The sequence below is a fragment of the Schistocerca piceifrons genome, chromosome 4 (assembly GCF_021461385.2).
Source record: "Schistocerca piceifrons isolate TAMUIC-IGC-003096 chromosome 4, iqSchPice1.1, whole genome shotgun sequence".
Classification (NCBI taxonomy): Eukaryota; Metazoa; Arthropoda; class Insecta; order Orthoptera; family Acrididae; genus Schistocerca; species Schistocerca piceifrons.
The window spans coordinates 53,367,934-53,390,376 of NC_060141.1; the positions used below are offsets into that span (position 1 = coordinate 53,367,934).

Here is a 22,443-nt window from a genome sequence, read left to right on the forward strand (position 1 = left end):
CCTGTTCCATCTTCACAAAGTCCATGTCCGACGTTTCCTTGGTCGACCTTCCAGTTCATTTACACGTCGTTGCCGCATCTCCGTTTTACTAGTTATTTCCTCATGATTATTATATACATCAGTTCACATCCAGTATCTAATTTTGTATTAAATCTTGCCATTAATTTATCTGTTTTACTAGTTGTGACATCTGTGACTGCGTATTATAATACTTTTAGAAAAATACAGAAATTAGTCACTTTTTTGTATATTTTTATTTGTCCGATTACGCGTTTCAGTTGGCATAATATACATATTTAAATCTTCATTGGTGTCCCGACTGCATTTAAGATGTTGTAGGCTCCTTTCTGTAATACGCCAATTGAAGATGGGCGTAAGCCTGAAACGCATATTGAAATAATTAAAAACACTTAAAAAGTGGCTCGTTGTATTTCTTAAAGTAATAAATATCTTCTCTCCTCAAGAATCTCGTCTCTGCTGCTTGTATTTTGCTGTCATATTTTGTTTATTTATCCAACTCTCGCTTCGATACAGCAGTAATGGTATCGCCGTAGGTTTCTTATTAAATCTATTTTTGGTATATTTTCGAGTTTTGTAGTCAAGTATTCTGTATATTGTTCCACGTATTGCTTGAAATTGGTGCAGCTTTTCATCCGTATCAGTGGCATAATCATTAACTCCTGTCGCAAGCCTAATATTTAAAATGTGACAGCTGTTCAATTACGCTCTTGTTAATTAATATCTTCAAGCGTATTGGGCACTTACCTTCAAAGGCCATAAGTTCCGTCTTATGTAATGAAATTTTAAGATTTAATTGTGTAAATATTTGGTTTAGCAAATGTACTGCTAACTGGAGCCATTCTTCGTTTAGTTGTGTTTCTGTTAGTGATTCATTGTCTACGAATATTAAAGTACTTAAATAGTGATATAATTCAATTTCTGCATAATTATCCGATTTCCAGTTTTAAAGGATGCTGTTGATGTAAATAATAAAAAGAGTGGGTGAAAGGCTAAACCCCTGTCTCACTCCCTGATTGATTTTTATCTCAACATCCGTGCCATGCTTAACGCTATATCGATCAGAATTACAGAGAATGAATGGATCGTTCAAAACTACTCTTTTACATGTTTAATAGACGTCAAATATGTGTCCGCTTAGTCGCACGAACAATGTCTAAGCGATAATCCATTTGATGCCATAAATTCGGAAGCATATGTGAAATCACCGACGCGAGAGCATTTTGAGTCCGGGAATTGCTTTCGGCAAAGACGGCACATGCACGTGGTCTTTTACATAGCCCCTTAAAAAGAAATTCATTGGAGTTGAGTCCAGAGATCCAAGCGACTAAGACTATGTCCTTTATGAAAGACCCAACGGTTCAGAAGATGTTAATTTAAAAATCGGGTGGTGCTCCATCGTGGTGAAAGATAAATTCGTGGAATCCGTGTCAAGCTTTGGTATCAGACGTTGCTCAACACGTCCAGATGAATGTTTGTTGAAACACAAAGCTTGATGAAAAAAAAGTCGTAACACATTTACTGTAGGGGACGGAGTCGCGCTGTTCTTGAATTACACACGAAGGATTTGTTTGTACCCCATATTCGAATGTTGTGCAGATTAACCACGCAACTTATGTGGAAGATTGCTGCAGTAAATGTTTGTTTCTTCACCGTTTTCCAGCACGGCGTAGCATTTCTGTAATTCTTATAGATGTAGCTATATGTATTAAAACGTTAAAGTTGTTTTTAACCATTATGTTCATTTTGAATTGTCCTGCACTATCAGTGTTAAGAAGCTATAAGTGATAGTGTATTAATGACCAACGCAAAAATCTGATATGTTGCTCTCGACAAAGTAAATTTTTCGCCCACAGTTGAAACATGAAGGACTAGGCAAAATGTCGTAAAAACACTTAAAAACGCAGACACTTATATGTCGGGGAAAATGGGCGCCGTATGTGCCCGAATACAAATCGAACTAGAGTATAATTTTGTGGTGGCGGGAAGGGGGGGGGAGGGGGGGAGAAAAAGACAAACTCAGTGAAGAAACATTTATCACGCATTACCCACTGAAAACGTTGTCTCATATACAGTGATTAATGTCCAAACACTGGCGATAATTTTGCTCCCTTTTGAAACTAGATCGTGCACTACAGTTGAAGTTTCAGTGGTCCGAAAAAATCGGCATTTGTAACGTCACGGTGATACGATACATCCTAACTCTTCGCAGCCGAATTTTGCTAAAATGTGCTTTTTATATGTAGGCCAATGCGGTGCGCAGAAACATATAGACAATGTTTAGCATGTCATATATGTCTATTCTGTTTTCTTTCTGGATACCGAGTACGTCAAAACAACGGTATTTTTCTTCTTCCGTTTTCAAGGTTAAAACTGATTTCATATGGAAATAGTTTCCTCAGTTTATGCTACGACTCATGCACAGGGCAGGCTATTTCTTCCTTCAGTTAATTGTGAAACCAAAATAATTTTTCACTTTATTTGGACTCTTTGGAAAGCTATATCTCACAGAATCTTCGCAAAGCGTCGCGAAAAGAGAGAAAAGAATAAAATATAAATAAGAAGACGCTTCAGCACATAATCCAGCACTGTACCATGAGACTGTGGTATGAGAACAGACGGCGCAAATATTCTCCCCTCCCCCCTTCCCTGAAGTCAAAGTCGAAACTTCGTTCCTGAGAACCCTCGATGTTGACGCCCCGTTCCGTGGACGGTCTGTGTGAATCGCCATTTGAAATGTATTGTGAAATGTTTTGATGCTCCGTTCTGTGACGTCCACTGAAGATTGAACTTAATGCTAGGGTTGTACTGAATTGATTGCGTCCATGGGAGGACAGACGTTATTTTCGAAGTGAGGGTGGAGCGTGGTGCCTGGCCTTTCTTTGTTGCTTGTTCCCCATAATTCCTTCTTCGCAGAGGAGCGCGACATGTCTATCTAGTATTTTCGATTGTGCTTACTGTCTCATATCTTTCATTTGCCCTATGCACTGGAATATATCTATGTTTCCCTGCGAAGTGAATCACGCCACAGAGCTGCTCCCGTCGCTAGACACACACGTGTTTCCCAAACGTTATTCATTCGTGCCCTTTCGTCCAGTACAAATATTGCAATATTTTCAAACATTATAACTGTTAGTACCTCGTCCTTCCTTCTACACCACTACAATTTTCTAACAATTCGCAAGTTATTTACTCATCCGTGAATACATCCATCTGACGATTAGTCTGCTAAGCTACCTAACGCTCAAATAAACATTCCAAGGAAAAATCTTTAATTAACACCTTACTCAAAGTATTCAACAGTGTTTAAATTGGACAAGATGAAGAACAGGCTGACGTACTAAGTCTACCACCCAAATCAATCCAGTAATTAGATTTTCGTAAAATTTCCCATCCAGCCGGCGGCGACTCCTTTCTGAGCGCATATGACCACAAGCGGTTAAAGGTCTACTAGTAAAGTGTGTTATGTTTCCGTTTCGATTCATTTTGTCGTAGGTGTGCGTTCCGAAAGATCGCGGAATGAATTGATTAGTAGTCTGCCAAATTATTATTACAAATTGCACTTTAATTTACAGTAAATCTGTTTGAACAAAGCACGAAGGCGGTTTCCAGCGCAATGACAAAACGTTGTACGTGTATGTGTTGTGACAATTCAACATTATATTTCAGATCCAGCATATGTAACGGTTGGCGCTGATGTGATTACATGCCACTGTATTTTCAAGGATTTAATCATCATAAATCTATTCATTTCATTTTAGTTGATTTAATTTAATTATGTACGTTAATCTGGAAGTGTATGAAGTTACTGTTCGCAGGCCAAATAGTATCAACAGTGTATGTACATCACTTCAGTCATTCGCTGCCCATATCTACAGCCCCACTTTCTGTCGTGTAAACGTTGCCACTACAATGGCGTCTGTTTACTGAAAATGGTGTACTTCGCGATTACGATTGCAGTCTGATAGACAGTGGCGTTAGTGATGCTTTCCTCACCGATCGAAGAATACCGCGCACGATCACATAATTTCAGTGAAATAAAACATCACTTTGCTGTTATACTTGTAAAAAATAGTAGCATTTTACAATACATACCTCTGACATGATCACCAGCGCCAACGACAGTGTACAGTAACGTGGTGCATTAACGTACGGGTGTTCGAAGTCATTGTGTAAACCTCTCTGACTACTGATATAAAAGTGGCAAACCAAGAAACAACATCATGTTAAAATTAGGGAGAGCAGTAACGTTCGACAGTTGAAAAAGGAATGATTAAACTGGATGTGACTATCAGAAAAGTAACGAATGTTAAAAATTTCAGTTACCCTGCCAATCCGACTAGCAGCGAGAAAGCCTAAGGAGAAGCATTGAATCAAATTGATACACTATTTAAGACGGAATTTCCATTAAGGATAAATAACCGCAATCGAAAACGAGGCAGGAGGGTGAGTAGCGACGAGTTAAACTAAGATGTGAGATTATATAAGAAGGTCAAAAAACACAGTTATTAGAAACTGATTGCCGCAGAGATAACAAGGTTTCTTCAAGACATATTATATCAATACTGACATGCAACCAGGGATCAGGTTCCTCAATGTTTACGACGGGAGGGAAGTGGAATTTGGACAGATCAAAAATGGGAGATGATGAAGCGAGGTGGATTTCAAATGTGTATCGGAAGACACTTAGCAAACGATGTGATGGGTTATTGGGCGTGTGCTGAGGCATGTACCAAAACACAAGTTGGCGTTGGAGAGGTGCTGGGGCGATTGTGGCTTTGCCGAGATGAAAACGCAAAATAAAGAGACCGACAGGAGAATTAAAATCGATCTAAATACTAGCAAAAAATAGGTTGTTTTTATTTTAATGGGTGCTGTGAATAAGTCGCTATCATCATCAGCAGAGCACTTAACTTCATGTTGCCAAGATGCAGCCCAAGACCCCAGATAATGTCTGAGCAGAATCTCACGGCACCATTACTCAGTTTGGTGCATGTAAAGCAAATGGGTGACGATTTAGCAACTAATTTTGTGAACTACCCAAGAGCGCCTTTCACACATACGCATTAGGATATATGTGTAACATTTCGTGGGCGTGTTGTATTTCGGCAGTGAGAATTGTGTATTGTGATTAATTTTGAAAGCAATTATCTTTTCACATAAATATTGTCATTGATATTTTGTGCTTCCAGTCAATATTACAATTTGGAATTGCTTTTGTTGGTAATACATGTGGGCTTTGAGTTGAGGAAGTGTCATAAAAACAAGTAAAACTAAAATAGACATACCCAGCACTGCCAGACACGAGTGGTTTTTACGTTTCAGAATCTCTTACAGCGATTGCATTTCGTACCATACCCAAATCCTCTAACTACACTTTCACATGAAATGCCAGCTGCCATTTTAACAACATGGGGCAATTTCTGCACTGTGATTTAAATGTGGTTACTACAAATGGCGACCCTGAAAGGGGGTCATGCACACACACACACACACACACACACACACACACACACACACACATGAAAATCTGTAAGGATGGTAATATTTAAGATAGCATTTTTCGAATGAAAATTACTTCTCATCAGTCTTATAAAACGCTCGCAAGAATTAAAGCTTGAAAGGCTTAGTCTGGCCATTAGTTGCTACGAATGCCGTGAGCACAACTCTCGTTTTAAACACAAGGTATGTTGGCTTACTCGACTCCTTCCAAAATTTTGATTTCTGTTTTTAGTTCTTGAGTTCTTGGAATGAATTTTACTTCGCGAAACCAAGAGGAAGAGGAAGATGAAGTAGCCGAATTGCTGTGAATAAATTATGCTGAGACACTGCCAAAAATTATTTGGACGTCCAGGTTGAGTGTAGTTTACATATCTCACTTTCGTCTTGTGAAATATTGGTTTTAAAACTACTACCTTTACCATTGCCACCTTGTAATATTCGATTTTCACCGAAATTCTTTGTAGGCAGAATACATAATTACGCTTTTCCTGTTTGCCAATATTACTAGTTCCTTATCATTAAATTCGTACCTCTGTTATTTAATTCCTTTCCGGCCAATAACCTCAGATGAGCTTGTATCTATCTTTCGAAAACACGTACAACTATGTTTATGATGCTCTGCGTTAACCTCCAGTTCCGTAAAATATAACATAGTGAAACTAGCTCAGGAAATTCAACATAAATTTGCATTCTATCGTTTAATGCAAGTAACCGAAAACTTACGTTGTTAAAAGCTCCGTCAGTGACAGCTGCAAGTTTCTTTCCAGTTCCAAAGAAGCGAGATTAAAAAATAGCTCTTAGCGCAAAAATATCTACTCCATAGAATAGGAATAACCGCAAATTTCTTTGGCTATACGCTAATAGCAGTTGAAGTTCAGTGATACATGGGCAAAGAAATAGTTCGCATCCGCTATCGGACGATCCTCGCCGGCAACTGAATGCGTCCCGGTAGTATTTTCACGCAATAATTTAGCTGCTGATGCCTGCAACTCCGCGTTGTACTGTTTGCCGAGCGAGGTGGCGCAGTGGTAAAACGACGGATTCTCAATGGGAATGGCTACGGTTCTAATGCCTGACCGGCCATCGGCCATCCATATTTAGGTTTTTCTTCTCTAAATCGATCATGGCAAATCGTTCCTCTGAAACCCACAGCCGATTTCTTTCCCGCCGTACAGCAATCCGCGCGTGTTCTTCGTCTCTAATGACAGTCGTCGACGGAACACGTCAGTCACTACTATTCCTTCGTTTATCATTGTTATAATGATAATTACTCTGTTCATATCTAGTGAAACTTGGAAAAAACTCCCTTGTTTCATGACTTACCAAGCAGGATGTTTAATCTCCGTATTTAGGACGAATATTTTATTTCTATCACTAAATGCAATGAAAAATTCTTCAATACTCCTTAGGTTCTTCAGTCATTTATTGTATGAACTGAAAGTGCGAAAGGTCCGTGGTTTCAGTCTGACTGCTCTCATTTCATAAAATAATTTTCATTGTTTTGTATTTATCTGTTTTTAATTCTGTTCTATTCATAAAATACTCCCACACCGTTACTCCACCTATTTGTTCTATAAAAGTTAGAGGTTGTTATAGAACTCAAAAAGTACTTCCACTAATTTCTATGAATTTTCTTTTCTTCTCCATCCGTATATTTTGCAATGAACCGATTTATTTGTTGTCATGGTACTATCCAGGTTTCAGACTGAAGTATTATGTTTGTTTTTTTCGTGTACTCCTTTTTTTCTTTTAGTTCTACTGTGCTGCCTTAGAATTGTCTTGACGCGTTGTTTGTTATTAAAACAGCAGTTTTCTTCAGTGACTACTACAGTGGAAAAAAAATTCACATGCTAAGCATTCGAGGAAAATATAGTTCTCTTCTGAGAAAATGTTGTGTTTGTTTCAGAGCAAGTTTAACTGTTTCAGTAATCTGCCGAAATCAACAAAAATGCATGAGTATTTTTCGGTGTTAATATTATCTCTATATACGTGGATAAATAAGTGAACGCTGTTCTCATAAGGCAATGAAATATACAGACGTTTGTTAATAAGTCATTAAAATCACATATTGTAATGAAGTGATGTGAATTTAACTATAACATATAGTACCAAAGATATTAACTGTTTCTGTAATTTATGATGTCTGTAAATGAGGTTGTATACTTCTCAAAACCCAATTTACAGCTGCACGATGATTGCGAAAATAAACTGCTGTTTCACTGAATGAACTACGGGTAATATAGTAAGAAACATTGAAAAATTGATTTTAGCAGCAAACAACGGTTGCTGGAAACTATTAACAAAACTGTGTAAAAATAAGAAAAAATGCAATCTCAATGCTTCATATTTGCTTTATATGCTTCTGCTCTCTCTGTTTCCCGATCTGTGGACTACTCTTGCTCTGATCTGGCTGAACAGGAAATGACTTCCGCCACAGTGAACAATCGTTTGGTAGAGTACACTAATTCACGGATCTAGATTCAGGAGAGTCATTCAATGCCGAGCGGGTTTAAGTCTAAACAAGTGAAGGCTGCAGATAAGTTATCGGATTTGTTTTCATTACGTATAAACCAATAACTCTCTCTCAGTCGGAGCTCGTTAAGAAACGATTAGCTCCAAGAAACGGAGCAGTAATTTTCTGCCGCCGCGGCGGTCGGGTTGCCACTCGATTACGCTCCATTTCGTTCGCGACTGGCAATTTGTTGGCAATTAGCACTCCATAAATGGATATTCATTTATAGCCGCTGGTTCCAGAGCGCCATTTCAATTGAAATTACTGTTTCCCATATTTCCCTTTTAACGGGGAACCGGTATCGAGCTTTGAAATCTGCGAGCTTTCTTCCAGAATAACAGAATCTGCGGTGCTGGCGAATGGGCGTTACGCATCGCCCACGAAAGCGGCTGCTGGGTAATTGTAGGCGGCAGTTGGAAGTTTACCGAGTAGATTACAGTGTTGACATTTCATTCTGTCCCCGTCACGGGGCACAGACTTTTAGCAAACAGCACAAAACGTCCTATTTATAGTAGCTTAGGATCTAGTGTTACAAAAACACTACTCCGCACATGAGCACATGTTTCTGATATCGGAATTTGGAGAGCGAGGAGAAGAGTTCTTATCCTGGCTTACAGATGGTGTTGGTGTCAATGAAACTTTGTTTTTGTGTTGTTAGTATCTGTAGCCTTATAATCTAACTCAAGTGCCAAATTTTTCTGCGGCATCGTTTTACTCAAATAGTATTTTAAATTAACCGTGTCTGGTGGTTCATGAAAACAGTAGTGGGTATTCTTGGAAAAACGAGTCGGCGAAACAAATACCCAGTCTGTGTGTTGCATTCAAATGGGTAAAGTGTAAGAGCATCCCAACAAATAATTATTTGTTGTGAAAAGTTTATCGGAAATTCATCTCAACAGCAATCAAAGCCTTCTCGACTATAGGTTCATCGTGCCTTTCAGAAATACTATTTTCTTTCCCTGAAGATGCTGCTGTAAGCTCGAAGACAGTTGGAAGGAGGTCTCTTTTGGCAAAATCCTAAGAACAGAACAGAAAGTATTGGAATTACTATTAAAACCGATTCATGTTGCATTTTGGTATTGCTTTCCCGACACATCTATCATTTGCTGCAAAATAATAGCTAAGCGAAAGGCTATAAAACTGTCCACTGATATCGAGACATGGTCAAATTACGCAGAGGATGTTAGTTCAATCTTTATTTTGACTTAAACATCTCAGAATTTTTTAGTTACCGCAACTGTAATTAAATGCGTCGAATGATTTCCGCAGGGAAATGATATATACAGTGTATGGACTCCACATGTGACCGCCTTCATATAGTCAGTGCTTCGAAGCAAAAAGGGAAATTACATAGGCCTAACATGCCATCAAGGATAAATACTGTTCCCATGAACGTAAAACTATCCCCAGAAATGAAGTCGAAAGTACGTCATACTATAGCGTGCAGTCACAGTATTTCAGAAGTAATTTACCTGTGATTATCTGGGTATTTTATATTGATTTGGTGATAAATTTCTTCCTCTGCGTTCAAACTAATGAAATAAAATCAGTTTTGTGTTTGATCAACACATTCCAACGGCAGTACTCCTCGCAAAACAGCGAAATTTGTAAAAAAAAAAAGGGTGAGATGCAGGGCAGTGTGTTTCAACTGACGACCACAGCAACCTCCAACCCACAGAAAGGGAAAAATCACAATACCTCCTAGGCAACTAGGCGCATAATCCGTAACATTTATCATGAATTTTCATGTTACTTTGTAACAAATAAATATCGCAGCAAAAAATGACAGTAGTTTTTCTGTCGCACTTTCATGTGTTTCACATTTCAAATGTGCGAATGTGCCGTTTACGAACTAACTTTCGTTATCCGATGGTCGGTACCATTGTGTGCTACTTTTGCCACTATTATCGTGTTTCGCGTACGGTTGCTGATGGATAGTTAATGCATTTCTTAATTGCCTGATGCAAGAACGAAAGGTGGAAACTTACTGAAGAAACTCATTGGCGTTGCTTAACACATTCGACGTCGTAGAAAAACACTAAAGCCAGGATGTTTCATCAGAGCTAACTCTGTTTGTCGTATGTTATTAAAACAATGCTTCGACTGTCGTTTTTGATATAGCATTTGCGTAAGAAAGGGAAAGAAAACAGTACACTTATGGCTACTACTACCGAAAATATTTGAAACAGATGAAATTTATTACGAGGCAACTATTCATCATCTTCAGATGTTCATTCGACTGTTGAGACACTCGAAAACAGCCTTTCTTAGTGGAATCAGACATTAGCTACTGCTCCCCCCCCCCCCTCTCTCTCCCTGCCATGTGTTGTCCCGCCCCCTCCCCCACATATCACCAACTTCAGCACGTAACTAAACTGTAGAGTGAAAGACTTTTCTAGGAACACTTTTATTTTTAAAATGATGAAAGATGCATGATATTTAGTTTTTGTATGTGTGTCTGTGTGTTTTAGAATGAATGACGAAGGAATTCGTAGTGCATTGTAAGTGCTACCCATAACTATTCCTCAGAAAAGAAAGCTAATTATCCACAGTGACGGTAGACACTTGTTAGAAAACATTGTTCCCCTGCATTACTCCTCTCCATTGCGGCACTCGCTTGACATGCACACTGCAACCCCATGTAAAATCAAACAAGTTCAGATGTGTGCGCTATACTTACTGTTCCTAAATCAATTCATTGCTTTACTCCTGGATTCTGAATTGGCTGAAATTTGACGACTTTAGGTTGTTGATGCTTTGTGTCTGACCACTCTAATAATAAAACTGTCTACAGCACAATAGTAGCCCTTCTGCAGTTACTGCTCTGTCGTGCTGGCAATTAATTCATTTATCTGTTTCGAAGCGAGTAATGAAGCAATTTCTGGACTACTGAAGGTATTATCTAGAACTTGGAGAAGACATTTTCTTGAGATATTTAGCGTTTGTTACGTATAGGTCTCACTTTTATCATCAGCGATGTATGGAATGAAGTACAACCACATGTGTGTAGTGGGTGGACTGTGTTAGGAATCTGTAACCTCCACTGCATTAATGCTACCAATTGCGAAAAATTAATTAGTGAGAAATTATATAACAAATATTAGAGTCTTACAAAACTTTGATAATAGTAATGATCTTTTGAAAATAATTTAGTTTCGTGACTGTAACACAATCGAATCGTTTAGTTTTACTCCTCAGAAAATTTCATTTTACCCCTCAGCTTGGAAAATATTGCTCTAGACATGTAATAAAGGAGTCTCTTCATACATTGAGAGAGGAAGTTCAAATGAAATGCTGTGAAGAATGACAGACCAGATGGAAGAATAAACAAGGACGTTGGATTAAGTTGCAAAACAACCAACAGCCACTCGATAAAGCAAGACACGTACAGAAAGACGTTCTCAAAGCAATTTATCGCCCTACTTGGGAACTTGCAAGTGATGAGACAGTTCCAGCCATGGAGAGATGGTAAGTCAGACAGTGGCACGTCACATGAGGAGGAGATGATCTAGAGTACTGCACAAGAAGCACGCAGTTAGAACGCCTTTGGTAGAACCGTGGTTGGCGCCTTCTAAGGGACCAGCAAGTAGCTCTTTACCACCATCTCGACACGTTTTAACAAATCGTCTTTTAGTGTACGCAACGCACTATTTTTCTTCATTTATTTTATTGAGCAACCTTGGTTTGCGTGTGAGCTAAATGTTTGCCACTTTACGTTTCCTTACCTCAAACGCGCTGATTTCGTGGCGCTGTGTCACATATGTTTTGGTCCGCATCGTTAATGATACACTTTTATATTCTTGCGTTGGTTTTTTGGCTTCCTTTGGTATGTTTGCTTGGTAAAGCATTTTGAAACTAGCCTTTAAGTATCTTAGAACTAAATTAATGCTATCACAGAAATAGCATCTATAAACTCGTGTCGTGGTTCATTCACTCTGGGCGAAGAGATCTATCCATATCGATGTAACCACAAATGTTTCACCAAACATTTTAGAGAGACCGTATTACGTTCTTTGTAATCGAATCTGTCGATGATTTGTCCCCTTGATGAGCTGATAATTTACTTGTACCAGTGTCTGTTCTCTGATGTGTTCAATTTCCTCTAACACAATGTTTAATTTTGACGGAATCGGAAAAATTTTAAAAATCGTAACAATTTAGATGTGTCTCACTTTCTATAGTAACACTGCATAACACCAGAATCTAGGTCTGGAGAGAGCTGGGCCCGTGCCCACGTGACTTACTGCATTTGGGAGTCTAGGACGTTAATCCTGTATAGGGATGATCTCAAGTTATACTTGATTTATTTGGCGATAGTTCTCTTAGAGAGGGTGGAAAAACTGCTCTACAAGAGTCACTATCATCATCATTACAGGTTTTACGCGTAAACCAGTAAAGCAAACGATGGAAAACGAAATAAAATATGCGAGTGTAGCCCCTAGACGGCAGAAAACAGGAGCAGAAGGTAACTCTGGACTGTAAATGATACCTACATGAAGACTGGGATCCCAGCCTAACATCATAGATGATAATTAAGTGACTGAGGAGCTGTCAGATTACCAAGAAATATTATATTTAACATCCGTAAATGTAGCCGTGACGTGAGTAGGTAAAGCCCTTAATTTAGTCGAAAAAAAGTGCCGAAAATACTAACAGATGACGTACTAATTCACAATGTACAACATGATGCAACATGTTATTACTTGCGTTATAGATATCCAGTGCGAAAAAGTTTCAATATACTAAACAGAAAGTGACTGAGATGTATGTAGAAGCTGATAAATATATGACCTAGATAAGTTAGCTAGGAAGAAAACATAAATTCAGAATAGCAGCATTATGTCAGTATTCTATACTGTTATCATCACTATTGTCTAACCACAGTTTATGTTTTTACTGTAGAAAAGAGAACATCATTACTATGAAGCAACTCAGGAGTAAGTCAAATATTTATACTGGACTGGGTGCACTGCGGGTTGCATATATTTCCAGATAAGTCACCCATAATTCTATAATAGATGGTCAATACCTACTCCCGAGAGTCACATCCGAACAAAGAGCGTACTTAGCTCTCTTTCAAATGTTTGATGAATCATTTATGCTAACATCGTTGTGTATAGACCTCTTCGTCTAAAGTGAATGAAACTTGACATTAGTTGATAGGCTGTATTTTATGAATAACATTCATTCAATCCATAAGGACTCAAACAGTTAGTTTCAAAATGCGTCACGAACTAAACATACCGGAGGAGGAGTACAAACCAAAACAAGACTAATATAAGTGAATCGTTAACGACTTGGGACCAAAACATTACACGTTGTGCAACGCTGCGAGCTCGATGCTTTGAGGCAAAGACATCCAAACCGACACACACTCAGTTCACATGGAAGCAACGGATGTTCATCAAAGTAAATAAATCAGAAAGCCACTGCACTTTATACGCGCGTTTGTGTAGGCAGGTAGATTTGAAATAATCATCGAAAGAAATTTTAAGATATCGTTAATTTCTTACGAATCAGTAGCAATACGCTGTGTAGGCTGTGAAAGCAGTCGTCTAACTATAAAAAATGTTCAAATGTATGTCAATTCCTAAGCGACCAAACTGCTGAGGTCATCGGTCCCTAGACTTACACACTACTTAAACTAACTTGCCAGAGGGAGGACTCAACCTCCGGCGGGAGGGGCCGCGCAAATCCATGACATGACGTCTCAAACCGTCGCCCCCCCCCCCCCCCCCCCCCTGCGCGGCGTCTAACTATAGGTTGGCTTCGAGTACGGCATTGTTTTGTATGCCGAAATGGTCTCGGAGTTATACAGTCTTGTCGTCTTCCAATATGCGAAACTGTTCTCTCCCTGATTTACTCAGGCAACAAACATTTTAAACTGGAATGTAGACCGTTGTCCGACGCCAAGTACGTACGCGAAAGTACTGTCACAGGAGAAAATCCCATTAAGATGTCCAGAAGATCAACTGGGAGACGAATGCAGGACGCGAAGTTTAACTATATCTTTGGTAGTAGTGAAAACACATTTAGCTGCATTTATAGGTCTTGTTTTGTTTGGAATATATTCTGATGTTACACTACAACATTTCATGCCCTTCTACGATGGCAGGTGGTCATATTGATACCAGTTAATCTCCAGTATGTTATTGTATCATACAAGAAAATCGGTGCTCACTGTGCTGAACCTTCGATCCCGCTTACGCAGCTCAAGTGCTGACGCCGTACGCGATATAATCCAGAGAGAAGGTTCAGAATAGCCAACATAGAATGACGTAGTGGAGATTACCCGGTATTCATATGAGCACCTGCCATCGTAGAGGGCCTGGAATGGTGTAACGGAGCACCAAAGCCGACTGCTAAAAAATTAAGACCTATAAGTGCAGTGGTTGGGAAGGGAGTGAGACAGGGTTGTAGTCTCTCCCCGATGTTATTCAATCTGTATCTTGAGCAAGCAGTGAAGGAATCAAAAGAAAAATTCGGAGTAGGTATTAAAATCCATGGAGAAGAAATAAAAACTTTGAGGTTCGCCGATGACATTGTAATTCTGTCAGAGACAGCAAAGGACTTGGAAGAGCAGTTGAACGGAATGGATAGTGTCTTGAAAGGAGGATATAAGATGAACATCAACAAAAGCAAAACGAGGATAATGGAATGTAGTCGAATTAAGTCGGGTGATGCTGAGGGAATTAGATTAGGAAATGAGACACTTAAAGTAGTAAAGGAGTTTTGCTATTTGGGGAGCAAAATAACTGATGATGGTCGAAGTAGAGAGGATATAAAATGTAGTCTGGCAATGGCAAGGAAAGCGTTTCTGAAGAAGAGAAATTTGTTAACATCGATTATAGATTTAAGTGTCAGGAAGTCGTTTCTGAAAGTATTTGTATGAGTGTAGCCATGTATGGAAGTGAAACATGGACGATAAATAGTTTGGACAGGAAGAGAATAGAAGCTTTCGAAATGTGGTGCTACAGAAGAATGCTGAAGATTAGATGGGTAGATCACATAACTAATGAGGAGGTACTGAATAGGATTGGGGAGAAGAGAAGTTTGTGGCACAACTTGACTAGAAGAAGGGATCGGTTGGTAGGACACGTGTTGATGCATCAAGGGATCACCAATTTAGTATTGGAGGGCAGCGTGGAGGGTAAAAATCGTAGAGGGAGACCAAGAGACGAATACACTAAGCAGATTCAGAAGAATGTAGGTTTCGGTAGGTACTGGGAGATGAAGAAGCTTGCACAGGATACAGCAGCATGGAGAGCTGCATCAAACCAGTCTCAGGACTGAAGACCACAACAACAACAACAACAAATGCAGCTACATAAAGATACAGTAACAGCTGTCGCCCCACATCTGTCGGAAGAGGGGTGTGCGGAGATTCAGTTTACCAGTCGGACACATCGAGGTATCGAACCAAACCAATGGTAAGAAACTCGGTGCCAATAATTGCAGTATTTTGCCGTAATTGCAGACTGTTTCGCAACGTCCCGCGTTCCTACGAAGCGGCGACGCTTTCGTAAGAGCGAGCGAGACGGCGCATAATGGGGCCCGGGAGTCGGTAAGAGCCGATCGTGGGACCGTCGCGTCCACCCGCCTGTCAGCCGCGTGTTCCCCCCGTCACGACAAGCCCGGCATAATTTACGAGCCTGCGCTCCAATTCCACAGATGCGGAGGTAACGAACGCAGCTCGAACGAACGGGCGCGCGCGCGCGCACCTGGTTTGTATGCCGTCCGAAGATATCCGTCCGGCGGGGCTGACATTTCTAGACCAGACGCCGCCTAGAAAACGGGCCGCGCACAGCTAGACGCTGGCGGACTACCGCGACGCGAATACTAATGGCGCCGGCGTCGCAAATCGCGCAGAAAATTGGCAGCGGACGGCGCCGACCTGCGGGGGACTCGCGCGCCCGTTTAGGAGGGACAGCGGCAGACGCATGCGCATCGCATCCGCCGGGAGTCTCCGCTCCCAGCCAGAATGCCTGGCAGCTGACCGCTTTTACAAAGCCAAATAAAAACAGTCGGTATTCTGATCGATAGTGCTGAAATAGATCTCTTCTTTTTTCCTCTCCCACTCACCTCTTTTTTTTTACTCCTCTAAACCCACTTTTGTGTGTGTCTAGTTTTCTCTATCGTCCCCATACCTCTCCCTTACGCAGCCTATATCTCTCTCTCCCTCCTTTCTCTCGAAACAAAACAGAAGAAAAGAAAGAAGGCGTAGGAAGAGGAGCGAGGTCCGCCGGAACGCGCGGCCACATTTCTTCGGCCCGTCCCGACCACCAGGCAATACGTTATCTGGAGCAGGCGGGCCGGGCTGTGGAGGGGCGCAACGGCAGCACCAGCCGGCGCCCGGTTCCCCATCTGCACCGGCGGTTTTAAAGTACTGGATCCTCCCGGCTCCGGCGCTATTGTATTCAAAGTGGCGTTTCCTCTTTCTTCTTCCCCCTCCTCCAGCTCTTTTTTTGTGCCCCCACTGTTCGATTTTCCGCTCTCCACCTTCTCTCGCATGCTGCGATTGCGATTGGATGCGCTGCGACATTCCCCCGTCTCCGTCGTCGGCCGGAATTCGGTTCCCCCTTTCCACGAGGGGGCCCGACCAATCGAAAACGCGTCCGCGCGTGCGTCGCCGCGGCCGTCCGGGCTACCGCGGGCGGATTCTGAAAGGCTACCACGGGCAGCGCAGTGGAGTGGAGGGGGTTTTAAAAGGACAGGTACGGGCCGAGTAACGAGGCCTGCAGCTTCCGCGAAAGACGGCGACGAATGCGGAAAACGGATTAAGTGCTCTGAACGTCTGCGTGACGTGCGATCAATGCTGTCCAGTGTTAACACTCTGAAGCGCCCCGTTGACGATGAGCTATACAGTGCAATACAGAGGTCGCGCATATTAAAATACACGGTGGTTATGATTAAACTTTTGCCGCTTCAGTCAGATAAGACGGAGAACTACACTGATAGGCCAAACAGTTTTTGGAAGGTAGGAGACGAGGCACTGGCAGAAGTAAAGCTGTGAGGACGGGGCGTGAGTCGTGCTTGGATAGCTCAGTTGGTAGAGCACTTGCCCGCGAAAGGCAAAGGTCCCGAGTTCGAGTCTCGGTCCGACACACAGTTTTAATCTGCCAGGAAGTTTCATATCAGCGCACACTCCGCTGCAGAGTGAAAATCTCATTCTGGAAACACCCTCCAGGCTGTATCTAAGCCATGTCTAAGCACATCCTTTACCGAGCGGGGTGGCGCAGTGGTTAGACACTGGACTCGCATTCGGGAGGACGACGGTTCAATCCCGCGTCCGGCCATCCTGATTTAGGTTTTCCGTGATTTCCCTAAATCACTCCAGGCAAATGCCGGGATGGTTCCTTTCAAAGGGCATGGCCGACTTCCTTCCCAATCCTTCCCTAATCCGATGAGACCGATGACCACGCTGTCTGGTGTCCTTCCCGAAACCAACGAACCAACCAACCAAGCACATCCTTTCTTTCAGGAGTGCTAGTTCTGCAAGGTTCGCAGGAGAGCTTCTGTAAAGTTTGGAAGGTAGGAGACGAGGTACTGACAGAAGTAAAGCTGTGAGGATGGGGCGTGAGTCGTGCTTGGATAGCTCAGTTTGTAGAGCACTTGCCCGCGAAAGGCAAAGGTCCCGAGTTCGAGTCTCGGCCCGGCACACAGTTTTAATCTGCCAGGAAGTATCAGTATGACCACTGCCCACCGTTACGTTGAATACCCCCTGCTGGCGTCGCCGGCACGTGTGACGCTGTAACAAAAAAGTGTAAGCGTATCAGACACGGACGCGAGAGCACCCTAGCGAAGATATGGGCTGCAAATGAGGAAATCATTCGAAATAAGGGGCTTTGACAAAGGACAGATTATTATTACGCAGAGCCTGTGAATGAGTGTCTCGGAAAAGGCGAAGCTTGTCGAATGTTCACGTGCTACTGTCGTGAGCAACTGCGGAGAGAGGCAGGGCAGTGAAACTATGGCTAGAGCTGCTAAACGACTGGACGTCCACGACTCTTCGCAGAACGTGGGGGTTCGGAGGCTTGTCTGTTCTGCAAAGTAGGATAGATCTGTGGCATCTCTGCCGAAAGAGCGCAATGATGGTGCCTGAACAAATGCTTCAGAGCGCATCTTTTATCGTCCTTTGTAGACCTCAGTTGCAGAGCACCTGTACTTGTTCACATGTTGAGTCAACGACATTTTCAATTACGATTGCAGTCGGCACGTGACCATCGGAATTCGACCATCGACCAGTGGAAACGTGTCGGCTGTTCGGATGAACCACATTTTTGCTGCATTAGATCGACGATCGTCTCCACAAACACCGTCATCGAGATGAACGGCGGATTGAAACGTGCAGCACGCCTCGGACGAGCAGTAATATCCTATGGGAGACATTCCTCTCCACTTGCGTGGGACCTGTAGTAGTAATCTAAGACACGCTGACAGCTGCGAACCACTTGCATCTCTTCACCCATGAGGCCGGCCGTGGTGGCCAAGCGGTTAAAGGCGCTACAGTCTGGAGCCGCGCGGCCGCTAAGGTCGCAGGTTCGAATCCTGCCTCGGGCATGGATGTGTGTGATGTTCTTAGGTTAGTTAGGTTTAAGTTGTTCTAAGTTCTAGGGGACTGATGACCTTAGAAGTTAAGTCCCATAGTGCTCAGAGCCATTTGAACCATCTTCACCCATGATGTCTTCAAAAATGTTCAAATTTGTGTGATTTCCTAAGGGATCAAACTGCTGAGGTCATCGGTCCCTAGGCTTGCACAATATTTAAACTAACTTTCACTAAGAACAACACACACACCCATGCCCAAGGGAGGACTCGAACCTACGGCGGGAGGGGCTGCGCAGTCAGTGACATGGCGCCTCTAACCGCGCGACCATGATGTCTTCCTTGACGGTGTTTCAGCAGGACAGTCATCCGTGTCCCGGAGCCAGAACAGTGCTGCAGTTTGAGGAGCATTAGAGTGAACTAATTTTGATATCTCGGCAACCAAATTCTCCTGATGTACGAGCGCAGTTCAATAAGTAATGCAACACATTTTTTTTCTGAAACAGGGGTTGTTTTATTCAGCATTGAAATACACCAGGTTATTCCCCAATCTTTTAGCTACACAACACTATTTTTCAACGTAATCTCCATTCAATGCTACGGCCTTACGCCACCTTGAAATGAGGGCCTGTATGCCTGCACGGTACCATTCCACTGGTCGATGTCGGAGCCAACGTCGTACTGCATCAATAACTTCATCATCCGCGTAGTGCCTCCCACGGATTGCGTCCTTCATTGGGCCAAACATATGGAAATCCGACGGTGCGAGATCGGGGCTGTAGGGTGCATGAGGAAGAACAGCCCACTGAAGTTTTGTGAGCTCCTCTCGGGTGCGAAGACTTGTGTGAGGTCTTGCGTTGTCATGAAGAAGGAGAAGTTCGTTCAGATTTTTGTGCCTGCGAACACGCTGAAATCGTTTCTTCAATTTCTGAAGAGTAGCACAATACACTTCAGAGTTGATCGTTTGACCATGGGGAAGGACATCGAACAGAATAACCCCTTCAGCGTCCCAGAAGATTGTAACCATGACTTTACCGGCTGAGGGTATGGCTTTAAACTTTTTCTTGGTAGGGGAGTGGGTGTGGCGCCACTCCATTGATTGCCGTTTTGTTTCAGGTTCGAAGTGATGAACCCATGTTTCATCGCCTGTAACAATCTTTGACAAGAAATTGTCACCCTCAGCCACATGACGAGCAAGCAGTTCCGCACAGATGGTTCTCCTTGCTCTTTATGGTGTTCGGTTAGACAACGAGGGACCCAGCTGGAACAAACCTTTGAATATCCCAACTGGTGAACAATTGTGACAGCACTACCAACAGAGATGTCAAGTTGAGCACTGAGTTGTTTGATGGTGATCCGTCGATCATCTCGAACGAGTGTGTTCGCACGCTCCGCCATTGCAGGAGTCACAGCTGTGCACGGCCGGCCCGCACGCGGGAGATCAGACAGTCTTGCTTGACCTTGCGGCGATGATGACACACGCTTTGCCCAACGACTCACCGTGTTTTTGTCCACTGCCAGATCACCGTAGACATTCTGCAAGCGCCTATGAATATCTGAGATGCCCTGGTTTTCCGCCAAAAGAAACTCGATCACTGCCCGTTGTTTGCAACGCACATCCGTTACAGACGCCATTTTAACAGCTCCGTACAGCGCTGCCACCTGTCGGAAGTCAATGAAACTATACGAAACGAAGCGGGAATGTTTGAAAATATTCCACCAGAAATTTCCGGTTTTTTCAACCAAAATTGGCCGAGGAAAAAAATGTGTTGCATTACTTATTGAACTGCCCTCGTAGTTTAAGTATTGTGTAAGCTTACGGACTGGTGACCTCAGCAGTTTGGTCCCATAAGACCTTACCACAAATTTCGAAAAAAATTTTTTCCTGAGACGCAGAGACAGTGGTGTATTTCCTTCCACAGACGGACAAACAAGCTATTAAGCAGGTGGTCCTAATGTTTTGGCTCATCAGTGTATTTGTAATATGCTTACCAAACTTTATAGGAATGATGTTCAGACTGCGCGCTGCAGGATTTGCGCTGCTGGTGATGTTACTGTCATAACTTGGTACTGATGGGCGACGCAGGCATGAAACACAGGCATCAATGTACATTATAGTTGCAGACAGTTAACGTGGGCCTGGACAAAGTGAGCAGCGCGTTATTCGCAAAGATGTTTTCTCAAAACAGCAGCAATGGTGATGTTGCTCTTCACGAATATCGACACATTAAACGAAAAAGGAGAGAGCTCTATTCAAGCGAACAACGAGGTATCTCAAATAGATTCCAAATTTCTTGATTTCCAGAAGGCTTTTAACTCCGTAAAAAAATGGTTCAAATGGCTCTGAGCACTATGGGACTTAACTGCTGTGGTCATCAGTCCCCTAGAACTTAGAACTACTTAAACATAACTAGCCTAAGGACATCACACACATCCATGCCCGAGGCAGGATTCGAACCTGCGACCGCAGCGGTCCCGCGGTTCCAGACTGTAGCGCCTAGAACCGCTCGGCCACTCCGGCCGGCTGACTCCGTATCACACGAAACACCTCTAATCAGAATGTGTGCTTATGGAGTATCGCTTAAGTTTTACAACTGGTTTCGTGATTTTTGGTCAGAAAGGTCACACTATTTATTAATCGACGAAACATTGTTTAGTAAAATAGAACTGATTTCCGACGTTCGTCAAGGAAGCGTAATGGACCCTCTGCTGTTCCTAATTTACGTAAAAGATTTAGGTGACAACTTGAGCAGCCGTCTTAGATTGTTTGCAGGTGATGCTGTCATTTGCCGTCTAAGCCGTCAGAAGATGGAAACCAGTTGCAAACTCAATTAGACACAATTTCTGTATCGTTCGAAAACTCTAAATTGTCTCTGAATAAAAAAAAAAAGTGTGAGGTCATCCTCATGAGTGCGAAAGGAAATTCGTTAAATTTTGGTTGCACGCGTTTTTCGTAGCGACGAGAACGAAATATTAATCTCCCTGTCCCCTGAACTCGAAAATATTTGACTGTCGTCGACCTACATGGAGAGAAATGACCATCGTAATAAAATAAGAGAAATCAGAGCTCGTACTGAAAGATCAGAGTATTCATTTTTCCCGCGCGCTATTGAAGAGTGGAAAGGTAGAGAAATATTCGCAAGGTAGTTCGAAGAACACTCTTGCAAGTTTGAATTTCAGAGAGTAGGTGTAGTTTCTGTCTGCGCACAGGTGTGCCATGTGATTCGGAAGTTCCAATTAACTGGCGATTTGGAATTTGCTCCTAGTAGAGGCCGACGGCCAGTTGCCCCATAAATTGTTGAATAAGTTGCTGTTGCCATGGCTGGTTCCAGGCTGTTGTGGATGCAATGTTTATTTCTACCTTTTTTTTTTGATTTATTGGATCTGGACCCTGCCCATACAGCCATCACAACACTGGAAGTGCTACTCTACAGTTTGTTGTAACAATTCAGAATGTGTATTAGTTGTAGTCGTACCGTGATACCAAGCCACAGACGTTTAAAAAATTACATATTCCGACATAAAACAAATTTTACCTTCACAGTATAATGAAACTAGTAAACAATGCAAAAATGTAACACAGGATACACGGAGGCAGCATGCTATGAAATCGTACTGCTAACATAATAAGGAATGATAACTGACCTGCCATTCTTTCACTTTCAGATATTCCCAATTCAGTCGATATTAATGACTATGTATCTAAATTAGCAATAACATCTTCTTTTATATGCCCTGGAAGAATTATTTCATAGGTTGCGTATAGAGAAATGAATATTTGTATGCGTATAGAGAAATGAATATTTGTATGGATCTACTAGTACCATCTAAACAGAAAAGAGAACCAAATTTAAATATTACAGCCA

The 22,443-nt window shown here is 42.2% G+C and overlaps 1 non-coding gene across 1 annotated transcript; it reads left to right on the forward strand.

Moving 5' to 3' along the window:
• The first annotated feature begins 17,063 nt into the window (after positions 1–17,063).
• On the forward strand, positions 17,064–17,138 carry Trnas-cga. The gene has a single exon. It is a non-coding gene; the product is annotated as a tRNA-Ser (tRNA).
• Positions 17,139–22,443: the final 5,305 nt, after the last annotated feature.